This window comes from Sander lucioperca, chromosome 5 (genome assembly GCF_008315115.2).
Source record: "Sander lucioperca isolate FBNREF2018 chromosome 5, SLUC_FBN_1.2, whole genome shotgun sequence".
NCBI classification, from domain to species: domain Eukaryota; kingdom Metazoa; phylum Chordata; class Actinopteri; order Perciformes; family Percidae; genus Sander; species Sander lucioperca.
In genome coordinates, this window is record NC_050177.1 from 37,383,131 (window position 1) to 37,398,147 (window position 15,017).

The 15,017-nt window shown below is 39.7% G+C and overlaps 1 long non-coding RNA gene across 1 annotated transcript; it reads left to right on the forward strand.

Annotated features, from left to right (window-relative positions):
* Positions 1-9,586: 9,586 nt before the first annotated feature.
* LOC116048245 lies at positions 9,587-9,931 on the forward strand. The gene is made up of 2 exons (XR_004104593.2): positions 9,587-9,729; positions 9,795-9,931. It is a non-coding gene; the product is annotated as an uncharacterized LOC116048245 (long non-coding RNA).
* The last annotated feature ends 5,086 nt before the right edge of the window (positions 9,932-15,017 follow it).

The window sequence follows — 15,017 nt, forward strand, 5'->3', positions numbered from 1 at the left end:
ATAAAGTCTTTAAACGCTTCAGATGTAAAGATATTCGCTGTCAAAGTGGCGCCAAAATTAATGGCAGTCAATGGAATGCTATATACGAGAACGCGACTGTCTTTATAATCTCTTTTTAAAAACCGTCTGTACACTTACAAAGTTCTCAATGCTTCGGTTAACATTTAGGGAACCTCATTATGCTACCGTTGAAGTGTGGTGATATTTTGAGCTTTTGTAATGGTATAAATAGCGATTTGTTTTTACTTTCCCTGTGCCCCGAATACTAGCGTTTTATATATATATATATTTTATATATATTAGCGTAAGCTAATCAGCGGTCCGCGCTAGCTTGAAAACATGTCCCAGAGAGCGACAGAGTGGGTACGTTTTGCGCCGGAATTGTCTTTATTTTACGTTCAAATATATGCATTATGAACAAAGAACCGTCATTATTTCCAAGCAATGCTGTGCTGAGTTAGCTAGCTAGCTAGCTAACATTAGCGTGTTCTTGCCTTGGAGCAAACGTATGTGTTTTTGTTAATACTGTCGACATTTAGCTAGTTGTGAATGGGCCTCCCACACTGCTTGATCCACGCCCGGCTTTTCTCCCCTTGGGTTTTAGGTTTCGGGAAGGGAAAAATTCCACCACCCCGTCCAAACTTTTAGGATACCGGGTATCTGATTTGCACAACGCTTCGGCGTACGGTGTTTCCCTCGCTCGAAAGCTTGACAGACGCGCCTAGTTATGGTTGCTAAGCCACGATTGGCTTGTGGCGGTTTTCGGGCGTGGCTTAGCGAAGGGTCAATTGAACCAAGAAATGTAGTTTCTATTCGTATAGGCTTCGCCCTCTAAGAGCGGTTGGGACACAACTGGGCTGTTAGAGCTGCTATTGGGTTTATCCCTCGCGCATGCGCAGTCGTGAAGATTTCTTTCGCACCCTTGTGCCCTGCATGGGCCTCTCTTACGTCCGCAGTTACTGTATGGTATATTACAGCTGCGAGACCAGAGATCTGCGCCCAGTTTTTCTTCAGCAAGCAGTATGAAGACTTCCAAGTCTAGTGGTGTTCGCCTTTGTACCGGCTGTCGGACCGGCTCGGACCGGCCTACGGATCTCCACCCAAGCTGTAAGGCGTGCGTCACCCTCACAACGGCTTCCACGGTTGTGCTGTCCAGGATCATGGCGTGGCAGACCATAGCACAGCGGAACATCTGGCTGCAAATCGGGGGTTCCCCTGGGGAGAGTGACGTCTACCATAACAGTGTACACAGACACATCTCTCATTGGCTGGGGGGGCATGTGTGAATCGCAGGTTGTGGGAGGGAGATGGTCAGATTCCACACCTCCTCACATAAATTGCCTGGAGCTGTCCATGGTGCTGAAAGTGTTGAAACATTTTTCTTGGGTAGTGACGGGCAGACATGTAGTGATAAGAACAGACAACATGACAGCGGCGGCGTACATCAACCGTCCGGCAGTGTGCGCTCAGCTCGGCTGTTAGAAATAGCAAGGAGCCTGCTGCTGTGGTCACACAGACACCTGCTCTTCATAAGAGCAGTGTACATTCCGGGGGTTTTGAACCACGTGGCAAACTTGATGTCGTGGGGGGGTCCCTCTCACAACGAGTGGAAATTGAATCCCACTCTCGTTCAGATGCTGTGGAACAGGTACAGGAGAGTGAATCTGTGGATCTGATCCTCTGCTGCTGCGCTGGCTGCACGCTTCTCTGTTCACAACACTGTCTGTCGGGACATTCTGCTTAACTAACGCTTAATATCTTGTAATGAACACTTAAGCCTGTCAAAAGAACTAAACCGAAATCCAACAATTATATAAGTTATTATATAGGCTAAGTGTTGTCTTCTTCATTGGCGCCTATGGCGAGGAAAAAGCTTGTACCTATAAACAATGATCAATGATTACCAAATTTCTCTCTCATATTGCTCCTCATAACCACTGAAAACTGTCAAAAAATCGAACCAGAAATGTGGTGATGATTGATCGTTGTTTTGGTACATTAAACCACGTTAAGCTTTTTCACGTTAGGACTTATAAACCCCATGAGCACTGTGGGGAGTCAACCCACAGCCGCTCCGCTGCCCTGCTGAAAATGTGAAGCAGAAACGCTTAATGTCAGATAACTTCCATAATAATTGGACTTTGGGTTCGATGTTTTAACGAACTCCTTTCGGTCGAGGATTTTTTCCCTTGAGGGTTTCTTCCCTCCGCCTCATAACAACAACGCGGAGGAAGTGTCCCAGTATGTTTTATGCACGGCAGACATCAGACAAACACAGCAGTTGTTCGTTCACTACAGAGAACACTCACAAGGTTCAGGCTCTTTCGAAACAGCGGCTGTCTCACTGGGCGTGTGAAGCTATCACCCAAGCCTATAGCGCAGAGGGAGCGGAACCCCCTCAGGGCATCCGGGCACACTCCACGAGAGCGCTGACATCTGCGCAGCGGCATCCTGGGCATCTCCATACATGTTCATCCATTTTTATCTGCGTGATGTGCAGATGGAGGAATGCATTTTTGCAGTTATTAATTGTGATGTTCATTTTTTATTATTGTGAAGCACCTTCAAAATCCACGACATGGGCCTTACAATCAGTAACAGGCCAATCATGTAGGTAGGTTTTTTAACAAAATAAATATGTTTTTTGATACATTAAAACCTGTTCAGTGTGAGTAGGAAGAGGAACTAGTTTATGTTCTGCTTGTGGAATTTGGCGTCGCAGGTGGCATTGACTACATCAGCTTCGAGGGACAAACCCAATAACAACAGCTCTTAGAGGGCTATGCCTTTACTCATAGAATCTGGAGTTACAATATGTAACTATCGGTCTATGTACAATACTTTTTGTTTAAAATCCCACAATGTAATGCATCCCATATAATAGATACGAAAAAGAACATATAGTTCAGGCAGAGCGGTAAAGTCACACTACTATTGGCTGATTGGCATCGGCTGTTTGCAGTATGCTTCAATGATTGGCTCATTTACAGCTGTGTGGCTAGAGACATCCAGTCATAATTATGCAGGTGTACAGCCTGGATGTTATAACTTCACTTATTACTGTTGCTCTGATGATCATGCTCATGCCAACAGCATTAGCTGCCACAGCCCCCTCCACCACCCCAATATGACATGGTACTTTATACTGTTAATTTAACTAGGGTTTACATGCCATGTCATGTCAAGTATGTGTTTATTGAGGGGGATTAGCTTTCTGAACATAATCCTCCGATTGTTTGAGTGCTCCCTCAAACAGCAGAGCTTTTTTCAACAAATCTAACTGGAGGCCTTTTACTGTTTACTGTAAATGGTCAATTTCTTGATGTAAGTGTGCCTGACTGAAATGACATGTTTTGTGTGACACCACACCTATCAGTGATGAGGCAAAACTAACTGACCTCCAAATTAACCTTATTATGACTGCAAGTGCATTGGGGATTTGAGGTGTTTGAACATATTGAGCCCCAAAAGTGACCTTTTCCATTAGTTTGTGTAAATAGGACAATAATGTCTTGTCAATTTGTTTTTCTTTCTTTGACTTCTGCTGTTTAGTTCTTGTTTGCCATTTTACTATCTTGTTTATAATGTTGTGGTATTTATATACCATATATATAATAATAATAATAGAATAAAATAAATAAAAATATAAAAGAATAATACCTGTGGAAGAATTGTCTTCACTTGTTTCCTGAGGAAGGTTGGAGAGTAAATTTTCTTGTATATGTGTGTGTGTGTGTGTGTGTGTGTGTGTGTGTGTGTGTGTGTGTGTGTGTGTGTGTGTGCGTGCACGCGTCTGCCATTGCATCCTGATAGGTATGTAGTTAAAGGGGTAAAAGAGCTTTATTTTTGCCAGCAGGCACTTAAGGAAAGTGCTGGAGGCTTTGATCACCATAGTAACCATGACATAGACTGACTCATCTACTTGACAGACCATAATAAGCACTCATCTGGAGAAGGGACTGAAGAGGTATTAGTCATGCAGTCTTATTAGAGCCATTACACTGTTTGTGTGGAAGTGTGTCTGATCTGGTGTGCATTAATGCGGGCCCATGTGCATGTTATTGCGTTTATGTGACTGTGTGTGCCTATGCAAATATGCAAAATAGAGGAGCAGGGAGACGGAGGGATGATGTTATGAATGTTACCAGCCTGAACCCACTGAGCTCCCTTTAAGAGTGACTCATTGAAACTCGTGTTTCAATCTTGATATTGTTCTCGCTTCCACTGGCAGGAAATTAAAACTCAAGTGACTTTCAGTTCTGCTATATTGGCAGCCACAGATTTGTTCCCTGCTTGCATGGCCTTCTCTCTCTCTCTCCATCACACGTTCTCTTCTTCAGTCATGCCTTTTTGGTTTCTATCCTCTCTACTCAGTTTGTCGTCACTATGGCTGTTGCTCTCCATACTACAGTCTTGTGTTTCATTTGTTGTGCATGTCTTGCATGCACACACAAACACACGCACACACACACACAAGCTTGGGATCTTCTGCTTCATGATCTGCTTCATGTACACAGACATTATGTGACACACCTATTCAATTACTTTCTTAATTTAAACGATTTTCCATTTGGTCTAAAAAAAAGTTTTTAAAAAAAAATGTTTAAAAAAAATCCATCACAGTTTCCAAAAGCCCAATGTAACATCTTTTTACTATCTTGTTTTGTCCCAAAACAGTCCAAAACACAAAGATAATACATTTACAAAAGGCAGCAAAACACATTTGAGAAGCTTGAACCACAGAATATTCAATATTTTTGCTTGAAAAATGATTTTATCAACTAATCAAATACCTGTGTGTGTGTGTGTGTGTGTGTGTGTGTGTGTGTGTGTGTGTGTGTGTGTGTGTGTGTGTGTGTGTGTGTGTGTGTGAGCAGAAGCATGCCTATCTGTATTTCCCTTCTTTGTATTCTTTGCACAGTTCCTCCTTCCCTACCACATGAAAAACATTCCCTTCCTTGAGGCATTGGAGCTTGTATTTGGAGCTTGTAGCTGTATTTTTGTAGAGGTTAAGACTAGACTACATCTATGCAAATTGAAATTCTGAATAAATTACTGAAATTAATTAAGTAATGAGTCATGTTCAAAGCTGTAAAATACCTGATGATCATCTGTGACTAAACTGCCTTTAATTTATATATTAAAATGCTGTTTGAAAGCCATTCGACTCCTATGTTGCTTATGTTAAGACTTTAGTTGTTTAAGTTCCACTTGATGGGAGAGAACATCTCTTAGCAGTACTAACATTATTGCCTTTTCTGTGATGGAAAGCTGGAAAAAGGATGCAAGAGCACCATTTCATTAAGTTGGAGGTGTGGGTGGAGCCACTCCATCACAGAGTGGGGTTGGCTACTCCGGCCCTGTGGTGTTAATGTTACATCCTTCACATTAAAATTAAGTCCTCTGGAGTGGCTTCATGGTCAGTTACCTCAGCCATACACAAACACCTACACACAACAGAGCCATGCACTGTGGATTGAAATGTTTTCACTTTCCTCGTACATATGTACATGCCCACACATGCATGCTATGTATATACACGCAGCAAATATATATGTCCATACGCACGCACAGTCTAACTACCACTGTTAACCACATGCTGCCTTGACACCCCTTGCCCACACACTTTATATATAGGGCCCACCTGACTATGTTGAACCCACAACATGCCATTTACATGGGAGCAAACAACACTGATTACAGTAACTGTATGTTGAGGGACGCTGTACGAGGATTACTCATTGTACCAGCTTTTATACTATTCTCTTTTTTTTTATGCCACCGAAAATGTCATACTGCAAATGTAGGAAGTCAAAAGTACACTCACTGATTTTCTAATAGTACCTCACAGATGAGCGTATAGGGGTATAGGTAAAAATGAGGGGATTTAGGGGCTCTTATGGGTGCTATCACCATATCTAACATCCTCAGATACATTTTAAGGCATCAGAAATCAATTCACGTTCCCTTTAATATCAGGTACAATCAGAGTTTTCATTCACTTTGAACATGCCAGCTGAAGCCTTTACGGATGGTACTATTATAATCTTTATGGAAGTTGTATGTGTTTGACCATTGGGCAAATCACTGATAGAGGTAAAGTAATAGTTCAACATTTAAATCTGCTGACAGTAATCATTTTCTTGCCGAGGGTTAGATGAGAGTAATACCACTCTCATGTCGTTAAGTCTGTATGGTGTAATGTCTGTATGAAGCTTCCACAACCAGCCAAATAGCTTAGCTTAGCATAAAGACTGAAAATGGTGAAACAGCTAGCCTGACTCTGTCCAATGGTAACAAAATCTGTCTCCTAGTACCTCTAAAACTTATTAACATCTTATTAACACGTTATATCCATAATCAAAGAGTCTTGTCATCACTTTGAGAGTAATCAGCAGAGCCTCCAGGAAGTTAACTGCGCCCAGCAAAGAATTAGCTTCATGAACATCCCCCCCCCACCCAGTAAAACCACAATGTGTTGTTTTTATACCTTGGTTTTTGTATGAATTAAACAAAGAAGAATCAACGTGTTGATTAGTGAACCAGGCCGGATTTTGTTACCTTCGGACATAGATGGACAGTCTTTGAGCTATAGTCCAAGTCAAGTCACAAGTCTTTGAGCTACAGTTTGTTTAACATTTGTTTGTTGTTCTCTCTCACGTGTGGCCGCATGTAGCAGATATGTTAGGTATTACGTAGGTAGGTCATCATAGGTTACGCAGGGAGGGGAATAACATTCAGCTCATCAGACATTTCCTAAAAATAAGACTGTTTACGCGTCCCGCATCTCGAGTCTGAGTCGAGTCTGAAGTCTTTTGAGGATGAGTCTCAAGTCAAGTCTTAAGTCACTGTGTGTGTAGTCTATATCGACAATGTTTAGTTTCTGGGATTGTTCAGGTGCCACCAGAAATTCCGCCGGATGTCCCTCATTTCGGCCGGATGTCCGTCACCTTCGCTTTCTTTGTGTTGGCATTCTAAACTCTGGTCGATTTAGGAAGACTATGGTTAACTGCTCCTCAGATCTCTGCAGGGTAAATTGAGACAGCTAGCTAGAATCTGAGTTTTCTGTCGCATGACTAAAACAACTTTTGAACGTACACCTTCCACCAAAACAAGTTCCTTCCTGAGGCTATTTTGCAGAGGCGCCGTTATCGCGTCTGAGTGGTATTGATCTTCTCATCTGACTCTTAGCAAGAAAGCAAATAAATGTATTCCCCCAACAACTACTAAATACTATAAGTAACGTTTCTCTTTGGTTCAAACAGTCAGGGTCAGGTAAAGGATAGGCAAAGTGAGCAGCTGCTAATAGACCCTGCAGCCAACAGAGACTTCCAAACAAACTCAAAATGTATCTTATACTGTTATTATAATGTTTTAACATCTTTGCACAAGAAAGAAAGACAATAAATGTTGCTCTAAGCAGATTACTTATTTCTACTAGGTTAATTTATTGTCTTTCACTGATTTCTTCTCCAGTTTTCACTTCAGCATCAATAACTATTGATTAGTCACTGAAAAGCAAGTTTACTGATACACAACCTAATTAATTGTTTTTCGGCCAATGATATAAGAGTGTAAACTGGGAACAAGTTCAATATAGCAAGTGTAAAAATGCTGATAAAAAACGATACCTATTAGATTCACATAGATTGTCCCACAACACTTAAACTTTGAGATGCAGAGGAGACTATGGCTATAATTGAGTATTAAATCAATACATATTCCTCTAGAGACAAACACACACACATGTGAGCATCCCAACGGAGACGACCAAAATAAATATTTATGCAGTCACTAAACTAAACCCATTAATGACTGAGCACAGCTAATGATGGTGTCTGTGAACATATTACATGTACTGCCCAAATTGCCTCCATTTTAATAACAAACCAATTTCTACCTGCTTGCCTTTTATTTTTTCCCATCTTTTTTGTATTCCTGCCTTTTCATCCTTTCTATTTTCTTGAATAGCGGGTCATTTGCAACAATTCGGAGATTTCATTTTGGAGAGAGCAATTTCTGCAAGGAGAGGTGGAGAAAGGGGAGGACAAGGATGGTGACAGAGGGAATAAAATAGGGGGGAGTGGGAAGACCACAAGGAGATGGCGAGAGAGAATGAAAGATGGCAGGGTATTTTCATTGTTTTGACCTGTATGCCTTCAGTTAAATTAAATGTTTTTGGGGGCTGATTCATAGCAACGCTGTCACTGTGACACTGAAGGAGATGGAGGAAGCAAATAACACAGAAGCTGTCAAGGGGCTGTCTAGCAGCTTCCACTGACTGGGTTCAACATGTAGGCCAGAGACTCACGGACTGTTGACTTCATTTATTGTGGCCAATATAACGCAAATCCAACGCAGACTGGAAAAAGTACAGAAAGGCGTGAAAAACTTTCTCTTCCTTCAGACCTGAACCGTAAGGTCCATGTTTCAGTTACATAATTATTAATGTTTTGCACAATGGTTACTGTAACAATTATTTATTTATATGTAATTGAATGATGCTGCAGTACAATACTGTATGAATCCATGCATGATACAGAGTATTGATCCAATATCAGTGCTTTTTTCTTACCAAATTCAAAAACTGAAACTGAGTAATATTCTGTATATTTACTATACAATTGCTTACATTACTGTATTCTTTTTAGTCATGTCAAGTAAAAAAACATGGGAGTAAACAGAGATTTAAAATTTATACAAATTTCTTAGACAACAAAAATCCTAGGTATATTTACTTAATCTGCACCATCAGCAATGATGAATTTCCAGTATTAATGTTGCAGTGACCACTTTAAATCAATTCATATTCTTATATTCCTGTTTGGTACATTCATATTTATAGTCTGGTTTGTATTATAATGGTTGTGACTTTCTTATTAGATAGGCCCAATGATTGACTAAAAAGATGGAAAAGACAAGGAGGTTAATCATAGTTTTTTTTAATAATGATTTCAATAATGATTCAAAGGTACTTTGTAGTACACTTACACAATGATTTAGCAACGGCATACAAATGAATCAAAACCCTTTGTTTTTTTCTTTCCCACACTATATCCCATCTCCTGTCTGACTGCACAGCACTGCTGTATGGTGGTCACACTGACTGGAGGGTCCCAGAATTGTTGCGTTACATCCCAGTAAGAAAAAAAGATGAAGAGAGTTAATGAATGCCCTGTGACTTCTTTTGTTCCATGTTAAGAAGGCTGCTCTCGCTCTTTCTTGGTGCTCGGTGTGTGGGCGTTTTGACTGCAGTGAGTCAAACTATGGTGACTTTTAAAAATCCCTGTTAATGCCAAAGTGCAGTGGTAGCACAGTGTTTTTGCAGAGAGAAGTGCTAAAAAAAAGAAGATGCAATTAATGAGCTCCCTTACCCAACACGGTTACAAAATCACAGAGTTACTTCCTGGTATGTGGATTTCCAGCAAGGAGCCGCCTTATGCTTGTCTAACTTCTAGTGCTCACTGTCTCTACTCTTACACAGGCTTCTGGAGGCTTGTGGTTCTTCTCCCAATTAATGCATCTGCACTGAAATATCAATATATTGAATATATTTATGTATAGGTGTAACCACAATTGTGCCAGATTTTATGTTTTTTGGGAATTTCATTTAAGATACATAAGTGGATTATTGGCTAGTACTTTAAAGGTATAATACGTAGTCTAGCTTTTGTCGATTGGTGTTTGTGAACACAGCGTTTAAGTTGCCCCCCCTACCCAGGTCAATAAGTGAGAGCGAGCGAGAGAGAGAGAGAGAGAGAGAGAGAGAGAGAGAGAGAGAGAGAGAGAGAGAGAGAGAGAGAGAGAGAGAACGCAGCAGTGGTCGAGCGAGCTAGAGAGGGAATTAAAAGAGGGAGTGGCGAACAAGCCTTGGATCAGAGGAATAAAACATTATTTTCGGATTGTTTCACGGCGGTTACATTCTAAAGCACAAATAAACACACCCACACCTCCTCAGGAAGGAGACGCATTGCCGGATTTCGCGTGAATGCAGAGCTTCATTCTGTCTGTGTGTGTGTCGGATAAACTTGTGCGTCGTATGAGACGCCAACGGGCCGAACCTGGGAATGAGAACCCAGGGCTAGAGCCCATTAAAATCCTGCACACAGAAAAATAAGAAGACAAAATAGAGGCAGAGGGGCGAGGTCTCTGCAGATACAGAGACCGCCACACACCTATAGTGGGTCATAAGTGATGATTGAGAGGGATTATTTTGGTATTAGTCTAAACATGATTCTTTAGGAAAATACTGCATATTATACTTTTAATCATACAATATTAAATGTTTTTTTTATTGCTCCAGAACAATTGAAAATGATAAAACACATTCCCATAGGATGTATATGTAATCCCTTGCCCCAGGCTCTTCTAAAAAGCTCCCTACTCCTTGTTTCTTGTGTCCTCTGATAAACACTGTACAGTATATTTTAAATGCACAGGGAGCATCCTGTTAACACTGCCCATTTTCTTTCTCTTTACGGTTTCCAATGGCCACAGATCAGCCCAGAGATGTGCTCTTACAGGCATTGCCAAGGGCCAATTTGGAATGAGAAGACAAAGATTCATTAATTGGGAGATGAGAAGAACTATGTTTGGCCAGAACTGCTCTTGTTCTCGCTGCCAGGTCTGTTGGGAGCCTCCAAAAAACCTGTGAACAAGGCTCCAGTGTCAGTGACAAAACAATGTTGAATCCAGTTAGAATCCTATTGTAGCACGATCTGAGCAATTCATTTAGTTATCAAACCTTTCTGGGAGTAAAACATCTTGTCTAATTATGTTAATGGCTAAGCCTCATCTAAAGCTAATTTGTGGGCAAAAACAGTAATCGAACATAAAATGTTCCTGAAGTAGATGTCTACCCCCCCACCCCCACCCGTCATCAACCCTCACCATAAAGCCACTTCGAAACATACTGTATTTTCCAAACAACTAGAGCCACAGAGTATATTCTGACATTTCACAAAGCTGAGTGAAAATATTAAATCGAGAATCAAATATCCAAATATAAAACCATCTTCCATTATCACACCAATATAAAGCATCAAATTACATTCTACAGTTCTGAACATCAGAGGAAAAGCAAAACAACAAAGCTTTAACAACGTCATGTTCATTAAAAGTAATTCATTAACGATCAAATGTCTGGGAGGGTGGGTAATCACTACAAGGGTTCCTTCAGAAAATGATGAATTTAAGCCATCTTTATCACATTTACACAATGTTGCCATTGATAAACAGCTTATGAAAAACACATTTAATTTGAATTTTTTATTTTTTCATGTAGATATGACAGTTTAAACGTATGTAGTGTTTATCCATCCCTAGTCAAAAATGCAGTAGCACTTGAAATAAAAGATGAGAGAAAGTTGGCACTGAGTGGAGGAGCTTATGTTAACAACACTGTGATTAAAAAAAACACTGGAGTCTGGGGATATGTTGCATTTGAAGCCTGACTTTGCGGTTATTTTTTTAAATAAATAACTAGTATACATTTATCATACATTTTCATTTTAGTAATAGCCATTTTCTGCTTGAAGTGAAAAAAATACTTCTAAATGACAATAGAAATTTATATTACATTCTACATACTCATTATAGGGAAATCAGCTCATTCCACTTCCCTTTAATTGCGTTTAAGGTAACCCATCGTCATTTTCTTTTTATCAAACCGAAGCCCAAACTAGCCGCTCCAGTGAGCTCGGTTGAATTACGGTTTTGATAGACCTGGGTTGTAAAGAGGTTTGAACACAACACCTTCATTTATATGCAGATGAGCTGCCTTTGTCGAGAATAAGTTAAATTTGTTTTTGACTCGAATATCAACCTCCGTTTTCCTGAAAAAAACACCAAACATGTACGTTTGCTTACAAGCTTGTAAAATGTCACAACAACTGAGTCAGTAATTAAACATGATATTCTTGAATATCTCAAGTGAGGAGTAGGAATGTAAACATCACTTCTAGGCAACATTCATCTCCTTATTGATATCTCTAACACTCTACAAAATAGAATCTCATCGAAATTTAAAGCATGGGGTATTAATGGGGATTTTGTTTGTTTGTGTCCACAGCAGTAATCCAAACAAGATAATATATGAAGAATATAAAAAGCACACAGCATAGACCCAAGTTCTCTGACTTTTCAAAGAAATCACCCACATCAGTGTGTATTTGATACCCCATCATGCCCTGCAATGATACCTCTGTGTTATATTGTATAATATCACAGCTTAGTTTGGTTTAATTCTCTTAGAAATAGAAACATGAGTTTGTTTCACTAAATATATTTCACAATTCACAATTATTTCACAATACTGTAAATTTTGCAACTTGCCTGCTCTGTATGCAAAACAACAATGCCCTAAAGACACACACAGACCTGCTTAACTTTTTCATAAATCCAGAAGCCAAATAAATACATTCACAAACTTCTCTTACTTCTAATCAATATAATACAATTAGTATCTAATTTCTTATAACGCAACTCCATCTCCTCTGCACTATATAACCTACACCAACTACCTTAAATCATCTTACTCTATTGGCTGAGGAAACAACCGCATATTAAAACACACAAGCTCGTTACTCCGTTATAAAAAGCAACATTCAAATTCTGACAAACTTACAAAAATACTGTTGATGATTCTTAAGACATGTAGAAGTCAGCCCCCGGGCCACGAGTTTCATTAAACCGGCTGCAGCAAAAGTGGATTCATCCAATAAATAATGTGCTATTTTCAACATGGGAAAGGTTCTACATCTATTAATGTCCAAAAATATTCCTAACTATTAAATAACCAATTTTCACAAAACTTAATGAAGCATTTAGGGATGCGTATCGTTAGGAGTTAATCCATACTGCTTATTGATTTCTTCTGATTAGTGTGCAAGAAAACGAAAAAAACAAATAACAGAATTAAGATAAATGTGAAGGGATTTACTGCTTGGCAAATAGAGGGAAAAGGGGGTGGTTGATCTCAGCCTCAATGTATACAAGAATGTCAATACCCAGCTCTACGCAACACCTCCCTAAAACTTTTGTTCTTACTTCACAAACGCATCTTGTGATTTACTAATTGCATTAACACTGTTAAAAGGTAAGAAACTATTTGTAATATCTACCAAATTACACATTCATCACGACACATTTATAGTTAGGTGAGAGCCTGTGATAGCAGGCTGGAAAAACAAACTTCTCCCAGCCTGCCCTGACAGCATATACAACCATATGTCTATGTGGTGTTTACACAGTAAACATAGTTCTGTTTTCTGTATCAAATCAAACAAATAGTCAGGCAGGGCAGTGGGAGAAGCTGCTCCATCACATCTCATCAGTACATTCCCAATCTGCCTATAGATGCTGATTTCTGCATCCAAAACTAAATGATATTGCTTCATGAAAATGCAGGAATGAATAACACTGGAGGGAATTATGTGAAACAACCACATGATTACGTATATCTGGCTGTGAACCAGGACTGATTTTATATTTTCATTCACAAAAAAAATAAATGACCTTGTGTGTTTTTTCTCTCCGATCAGCAGATAAGCATGTCTGGATTAAAAGTATTTTTGAGCGCAGGGATTATCAATCCAATTCTTTAGAGTGCATTTACTAAAATAAGAGCATTTTGGTTAGAAATCCTCAGGAGATCACCTTCCTGGTGAGCATAAGATTTTATACTCACCATCATCATGTTTTGGCTTGAATATGAGGGGAAATATCTATTACGGAGATCACCCCAAATTATTATGAGTGGTAGCTTTTCGTGATCCTTGAGGTAAAATGTGGACCACTGATGTTAGTGCAGAAAGCAAAATGTCCTGTCTGCATTAGTACTGCAGCTCGACTTCTTTCATTTCCATACAGGGACGATTACTAAGCATTTTTCATGGAAGATGTTAGAAAGTTAAAATCCCCAGACAACTAAAGAGATTGGATTCAAATGCAAGAGGGCCTGAAATCGTATGCTACAATAGATGACAGATTCATTTCTATCTCCCTCTGGTTCTGTGAGTTTATGTTGATCTTATAAGTCAATACCTGCATTATGTCTTTACACCAAATGTACAATGAGGCCATTATTCTCAACCTATTTTATAATAAGCCTGCTGTACCCTTACAAGCAAAATCCTTTTTAATGACTACTTGATTTTAATATAAGATGATGTCACAGAACTGAGCCCTTAAAGAGAATAAAAGACAGCAGTAGATGAAAGCACTGATCCAGTCTTTTTCTGCAGAGGTAGCACACAACTGTCAAGCCTCACCCAGGGGGGCTGAGAACACGCAGCTGAAGTGCTGAAGCAAGCTCCCTGTTCCTCTCTCAGCATGTTTTAAACACGGTCAATGACAGCAGCACACAAAACAACCTCTCCCCGATAACATCTCAGCAACAACACTGGTTCATTGTCTGACAACAGGTCAGGGACTTGATTATTAAAATTAGATGAGTAGATGAAGAGGTAATGATACACAGACAGCACTTTGAGACAGGAACCAATTATATAAACAATTAGGATCAACAGTTCTCCTTTCATGCTTTTCTCTGTGTACATTAGAACCCTCTCATACTGATTGTGCATACCCACTTTTTTTCATTTGGGACCCAAGAAGAAGTTTGTCTTGTTGTAGAGACATGATACGGCAACTACTCTGAGGACACCAGACCAAGTTTGCGTCTTAATTAACTACAAGGTTGGAACTACAAGCCCGGAGGTGAGAAAATAACACTGCAAAAAATAAGAAAATTACACCTTCTTTGTTACTAGAAATGACTAAATGTATCACTAATGTCTACTTATCTACCTGCCATCTTCCTTGCTGAATTGTCAACCAGAGATTACAGGAGGATGAAAGAGATCAACAATCTAAAAGACCGTTTTAAGAAACCCTTCAGATGTGCACCTTGTATACGTATGGATAATATTGCTTTTACACTGGAAAATGTGGAGTATTATGTAGAAAATATCCAAAACAAAGCTAGTAAGCTAGACCCTCCCTAACCCCTTTGGCAC